Genomic DNA, 7,570 nt, shown 5'->3' with positions numbered 1-7,570 from the left:
GATCACACATGCTGCAGAGTGGCTGGGCCCGTGAGCCACAGCCACTGAGCCTGCACGTCCGGAGCCTGTGCTCCGCAAAGGAGAGGCCACAACAGTGAGAGGCCCGCATACCGCAAAAAAAAAAAAAAAAAAAAAAAAAAAAAAAAAAGCTGTATTACAATGGCCAAAAAAATTAAGCCCAGCATACTACACTAGCCTAATACACTAAATTAACTGATAGTTTTAATGCTTCAATCCAAAGACAACGAGCAAATCATCTTGCATCCCTCCTGAGGACAACATTTCCATTAATAACAATTCTAAGTTTACCTGAGGGCAGTTATCCAGGGCACACAGTTCTATAAGCCCTCCAGATATTTCAACAAATCTTAAAGACAAGAGAAAAGGAGGAGAAGGTGGATCATTACATTCAAAGAATCCACATAAAACCAAAGCACGTCAGGTCTAGATTCCTCTACTGTGACTTGAGCTGCTGTGAGAGTAGCGACAGCATCTTCTTCACTGTGCATTCCACTCCACTGCCTAGCACAGTGTGTAGGTTGTACAAAATGGTACATGAACCATACTTGTTTACACTTTAGAAGGACCACTATAATCTATGTTTTATACTTCTCTCAGTTTTGTTGCAGACTCAAAGTAAACGAAATACCAAGAGCTTTAACACTTGATTCCAGGCCCTGAAATAAAATATAAAAGGTGACAAGTTAAGCTGGTTGAAACAAATACAAATCTTCAAAATGTCCTAGAAAATTAGTACCTGAACTATAGTAACATATAAAAATATTTAAAGAATGTTACATGAAAAATATAAATCCCAAATGGTACATGTCCATTGTGTATAACTTTGAAATGATTTATATAAATATATTAACAAAGACCAGAATAGTGAATTAAGAGAAGAGGAAGGGACTTGCCCTTTGAGCAGCAACTATGTGCCAAGCACTTTATGTGTTATGGTATTAATAATTTAGAGTCAGGAAGGCCTGGGTTTGAGCCTTGGCTCTGCCATTACTAACTAAATGACCTAGGGAAATGTACTTAATCTCTCTAAATTTTCTCATCTATAATATTATCTTGCAAATTTTGAAAATTTCCTAGAATCCAGGTCCTGAGGATGTATCACCGAACAAGACTAACACAATCCTGCCCTTATTCTGTTTACAGTCTATCAAAATAACAATAATTGTACCAAATATATTTGTTGCACATCTATCATATGTCAAACAAAATTCTAGGCAATGATGAAACAGCAATGAACAAGAAAGAAAAGGCCCATACTCTTATGGAGCTTACATTCTAGTGGGGTGAGGGGAGACACAATAATCACACACATAAGTTAAAAAAAAAAATTAATGTAAATGCTATGCAAAATATTAAAATAGGATAATGTGATAGAAAGTATCTGTGTAGCTACCTGAGATTAGTTGATCTTCCTTCTATGAAGGAAGTGGGATTGCTGGATCATATGGTAGTTCTATTTTTTAAATTTTTTGAGGAATCTTCATACTCTTTTCCATAGTGGCTGCACCAACTTACATTCCCACCAACAGTACACAAGCATTCCCTTTTCTCCACATCCCCACCAACACTTACCTCATCTTTCTGAAGAAAGTCAATTTTAACAGATGTGAGGTAATATCTCATTGTAGTTTTGACTTGAATTTCCCTGGTGATTGGTGATTTTAAGCATTTTTTCATGTACCTGTTGGCCATCTGTATGTCTTTTGAAAAATGTCTATTCAGTTCCTCTGCTCATTTTTAAATCAGATTGTTTGCTGTACAGAAGCTTTTTAGATTGATGTAGTCCAACTTGTCCATTTTTGCTTTTGTTACTTGTGCTTTTGATGTCATATCCCAAAATCATTGCCAAGACCAATGTCAAGGAGATTTTTTCCCTATGTTTTTGTCTAGGAGTTTTATGGCTTTGAGTCTTACACTTAAGTCTTTAATCCATTTCAAGTTAATTTTTGTGAGTGGTATAAGATAGGGGTCCCATTTCATTCTTTTACATGTGATTATCCAGTTTTCCCAAATCATTTATTGAAGAAGCTATCCTTTACCCATTGAGTATTCTTGGCTCCCTTGTCAAATATTAGTTTACTATGTATGCCTGGGCTCTGGATTTTGTTCCTCTGGACCATGTGTCTATTTTAATGCCGGTCCCATACTGTTTAATTACTATAGCTTTGTAGTATAGTTTGAAATCAGGAAGTGTGATGCCTCCAGCTTTTTTCCTGTTTCTCAGGATGCCTTGGCTAGCTGGGGTCTTGGTGCTTCCATACAAATTTCAGGATTGTTTTTCTATTTCTGTTAAAAATGTCATTGGAATTTTGATAGGAATTGCACTGAAGCTATAGATAGCTTTGGGTAGTTATGGACATTTTAATACTAATTCTCCTGACCTATGAACATGGCTTATCTTTCCATTTACTTGTGTCTTCTTCAATTTCTTTCATTAAAGTTTTAGAGTGTTCAGTGTACTGATCTTTCACCTCCTTGGTTAAATTTATTCTTAAGTATTTTATCATTTTTGATGTTACTGTAAATGGTACCATTTTATTTCTTTTTCAGATATTTTGTTTTTAGTGTATAGAAACACAACACCAATTTCTGCATGTTGATTTTTTTATCCTGCAACTTTAGGAATTTGTTTATTTGTTCTGACAGTTTTTTGGTGGAGTCTTTAGGATTTCCTCATATATAAGATCATGTTATCTGCAAATGGAGATAATTTTACTTCTTCCTTTCTGACTTAGATGCCTTTTATGCCTTTTTGTTGCCTGATTGCTCTGGCTAACACTTCCAGTACTATGTTGAATAGGAGTGGTGAGAATGGACACACTTGTCTTGTTCCTGACATTAGAGGAAAAGCTTTCAACATTTCACTATTGAGAATAATGTTAGCTGTGAGCTTATAATATATGGCCTTTATTATGTTGAGGTACATTCTTTATATACTCAATCATGAAAGAATGTTAAATTTTGTCAGATGCTTTTTCTGCACCTATTGTGATGATTATATAATTTTTCCTTCATTTTATTAATGTGGTGTATCACATTTATTGATTTGCGTATACTGAACCATCCTTGGAACACAGGGATAAATCCCACTTGATCATGGTGTATGATCCATTTAATGTGCTACTGAATTCAGTTTGCTAGTATTTTGTTAGTAATTTTTGCACCTGTATTCATCAGGGATATTGGCCTATAGTTTTTTGCTGTTTTTGTTTTGGTTTGGTTTTTTTTTTTTCCTTATAGTATCCTTATCTGGCTTTGGTATCAGGATAACGCTGGCAGAGACCACACTTTTAAGTACTACATTATAATGCCCCACAAAATCCCAATGAAACAGGTACTAATATCATCCCCATTTCACAAATGAGAAAACTAGACAGCATGGAGAGTAAGGAAATTAGACATCAAGAAGAGTAGGAGATTTAAGATTTAAATCCAGATACTCTGACTCAAGAGCCTAGCCTCTTCACCACTTAGCCAACCTGACTTCCCTGACTCTGACTTCTCAACTGACAAGAGGATTAAAGAAAATGATGCAGTATCATGTTTAACATAGTACCCAGTTTAAGTACTCAGAGGCATATTATCATTAGCTCTCTTGTTTAATCCTTACATACTATTCAAGACAAGAAAACTGAGGCTGAGTGAAATTAAGTACTTGGCTTACACAGCTAAGAAGCAGCCTAGTTTAGAATTTGAACCCTGGTTTATCTGACACCAAAGTCCACCCCACACTCTTTCCTTTAGTGGAGCTTTTCAATTTTCCTGGGTTTTTTAAGTGTTTTTGTTTTTGGAGGGAAAAATACTTTCTTCAAAATAAAATATTACCTAAAATTACTAGGTAGTCCATCAAAGAAGTGTTCCTATGGTTGAATTTTGAGGATAACTATGGGTTATGGGAAGCAGGGAAACAAATATGAATACTATGAGCACCAGCTTAGTCCTTCTCCACACCTGATACATCCTAGGGAACTCTTAGCATCACCTGGAGAACAGAGAACTTGACCACCATTGACTGTTCCAAACAACCATGTTGGAAGAGACTCTGGAGAAAAGTTTAAGTTGTTTTTATTAAATCCTTTATAAAGTTTAGAGTTTTCAATTGTAAAGAAAAGATCCTGTAATTAGGCTAAAATACCAACTATTCTTCAGTTCTGAAACACACATTTTGCTTTCACTACAAGCATCCTCCCCAGTGCATAATTAGGTGTGGCTATCTTCCTTTTACTCAAAGCACTCTGGAAAATATTCAGTCCAAATAAAGGTATGTATTTCAAATTGAATTTGGAGGAGCCAGGTCAATTTATAAAATTTCTTATTAAAAGGTCTACATATGGGAATTCCCTGGTGGCGCAGTGGCTAAGAATCCACCTGCCAATGCAGGGGACACAAGTTCAAGCCCTGGTCGGGGAAGATCCCATATGCTGCGGAGCAACTAACCCTGTGTGCCACAACAACTGAGCCTATGCTCTAGAGCCCGCAAGCCACAACTACTGAGCCCACGTGCCACAACTACTGAAGCCCACGCACCTAGAGCCCGTGCTCTGCAACAAGAGAAGCCACCACAATGAAAAGCTCGCGTGCCGCAACGAAGAGTAGCCCGTACTCACCGCAACTAGAGAAAGCCCATGCGCAGCAATGAAGACCCAACACAGCCAAAAATAAATTAAATAAATTTATACCAAAAAAAGGTCTATATATGTCCTAAAATTATTTTCAAACTTTTTAAAAGGGAGGTCCAAAAAGTTATACATGTTGATTGTTTTTAAAAATGGGAAGGGATAATATAGGAAAGTCCAAAGAAATAAAAGTCACCCATAATCCCACTACCTTGTGAGCAACTTGGCATAATTCTTTTCAGTCTTGCTTTCTACATAGACATACTTAAACACAGTTTAACAAAAGTGAGACCAAACTTCAATTTCCTTATCAAGCAAAAAATAAGACTAGCTAACATTTAACGTTAAGCACAACAACAGCAGACGCTATCTGATGTGCTTTACATGTACTGATGCAATCAAAGCTTACGTCTCTGTGAGGTAGCTACTGTTACTACCCTCATCTTACAGATTAAGAACCTGAAATTTGAAAAGGTTAAGAATTTGCCCAAGGTCACAAAGGCAGTAAGTTGCCTCTCAGTCACTACACAGCCTCTTTCCTCTCAGGATTATGTTAAGAATCAGGGGAGGTGTGGCAAGTCCCACGGCTGAGTGCTCCGAGAGCTGGGGCCTGCTCCCCACGTATGCCTGAAGGAGCTGCAGGGGTCACAGGCATAGGCAGAGAAGCTTGTGGGATCTTGCTTCCCAGGCCGGAGGTTGGGCCCGAGCTCCTGTGGTGGGGGCTCCGAGTCCAAACCGCTGGACTAACAGAGAACCTCAGACCTCAGGTAATATCAATCGGAGTGAGGCCTCCCAGAGGTCCTCATCTCAGCACCAAGACCCAGCTCTATCTAACTGCCTGCAAACTCCAGTGCTGGATGTCTCAGGACAAACAACCAGTAAGACAGGAACACAGCACCACGCATCAAAAAAAAACAGAAATGACAAAAAGAATGTTACAGATAAAGGAGTAAGGTAAAAACCTACAAGATCAAATAAACGAAGATGAAATAGGGAAACTACCTGAAAAAGAATTCAGAGTAATGATAGTAAAGATGATCCAAAATCTCGGAAACAGAATGGAGAAAATACAAGAAACGTTTAACAAGTATCTAAAAGAACTAAAGAGCAAACAGTGGTGAACAACACAATTACTGAAATTAAAAATATTCTAGAAGGAATAAATAGCAGAATAACTAGGGCAGAAGAACAGATAAGTGAGCTGGAAGATAAAATGGTGGAAATAACTGCCAGGGAGCAGAATAAAGAAAAAAGAATGAAAAGAATTGAGGACAGTCTCAGAGACATCTGAGACAACATTAAATGTACCAACATTCGAATGATAGGGGTCTCAGAAGAAGAAGAGAAAAAGAAAGGGTCTGAGAAAATATCTGAAGAGATTATCATCAAAAACTTCCCTAACATGGGAAAGGAAAGAGTCAATCAAGTCCAGGAAGCACAGAGAGTCCAATACAGGATAAATCCACGGAGAAACACACCAAGACACATATTAATCAAACTATCAAAAATTAAATACCAAGAAAAAATATCAAAAGCAGCAAGGGAAAAGCAACAAATAACAGACAAGGGAATCCCCATAAGGTTAACAGCTGATTTTTCAGCATAAACTCTGTAAACCAGAAGGGATGGCAGGATATATTTAAAGTGATGAAAGGGAAAATCTTACAACCAAGATTACTCTACCCAGCAAGGATCTCATTCAGATTCGATGGAGAAATTAAAATGCTCCAACCAAAAGACACAGACTGGCTGAATGGTTACAAAAACAAGACCCATACATATGCGGTTTACAAGAGACCCACTTCAGACCTAGGGACACATACAGACTGAAAGTGAGGGGATGGAAAAAGATATTCCAAGCAAATGGAAATTGAAAGAAAGCTGGAATAGCAATTCTCATATCGGACAAAATAGACTTTAAAATAAAGACTATTACAAGAGACAAAGAAGGACACTACATAATGATCAAAGGATCAATCCAAGAAGATATAACAATTGTAAATATTTATGCACCCAACATAGGAGTACCTCAATACATAAGGCAAATGCTAACAGCCATAAAAGGGGAAATCGACAGTAACACAATAGTAGGGGACTTTAACACCCCACTTTCACCAATGGACAGATCATCCAAAATGAAAATAAATAAGGAAACACAGCTTAAATGACACATTAAACAAGACAGACTTAATTGATATTTATAGGACATTCCATCCAAAAGAACCAGAATATACTTTCTTCTCAAGTGCTCATGGAACATTCTCCAGGATAGACCATATCTTGGGTCACAAATCAAGCCTTGGTAAATTTAAGAAAACTGAAATCATATCAAGTATCTTTTCCAACCACAACGCTATGAGACTGGGTATCAATACAGGAAAAAATCTGTAGAAAATACAAATACATGAAGGCTAAACAATAGGCTATTAAATAACCAAGAGATCACTGAAGAAATCAAAGAGGAAATCAAAAAATACCTAGAAACAAATGACAATGAAAACACGACGACCCAAAACCTATGGGATGCAGCAAAAGCAGTTCTAAGCGGGAAGTACAATTCTACCTCAAGAAACAAGAAACATCTCAAGTAAACAACCTAATCTTACATCTAAAGCATTAGAGAAAGAAGAACCAAAAAAAAAAAAACCCCAAAGTTAGCAGAAGGAAAGAAATCATAAAGATCAGATCAGAAAAAAGTGAAAATGAAAGAAACAAAAGCAAAGATCAATAAAACTAAAAGCTGGTTCTTTGAGAAGATAAACAAGATTGATAAACCATTAGCCAGACTCATCAAGAAAAAAAGGGAGAAGAATCAAATCAACAAAATTAGAAATGAGAAAGGAGACGTAACAACTGACACTACAGAAATACAAAGGATCATGAGAGATTACTACAAGCAACTATATGCCAATAAAATGGACAACCTGGAAGAA

The 7,570-nt window shown here is 37.0% G+C and overlaps 1 protein-coding gene across 4 annotated transcripts in view; it reads right to left on the bottom strand.

Moving 5' to 3' along the window:
• Positions 1-7,570, bottom strand: part of CTNNAL1 (catenin alpha like 1) — a 62,353-nt gene that overhangs the window by 45,921 nt on the left and 8,862 nt on the right. The window lies entirely within an intron of this gene.

This window comes from Physeter macrocephalus, chromosome 9, assembly GCF_002837175.3.
Source record: "Physeter macrocephalus isolate SW-GA chromosome 9, ASM283717v5, whole genome shotgun sequence".
Taxonomy (NCBI): Eukaryota; Metazoa; Chordata; class Mammalia; order Artiodactyla; family Physeteridae; genus Physeter; species Physeter macrocephalus.
This window is presented reverse-complemented; position numbering and strand designations above follow the sequence as displayed.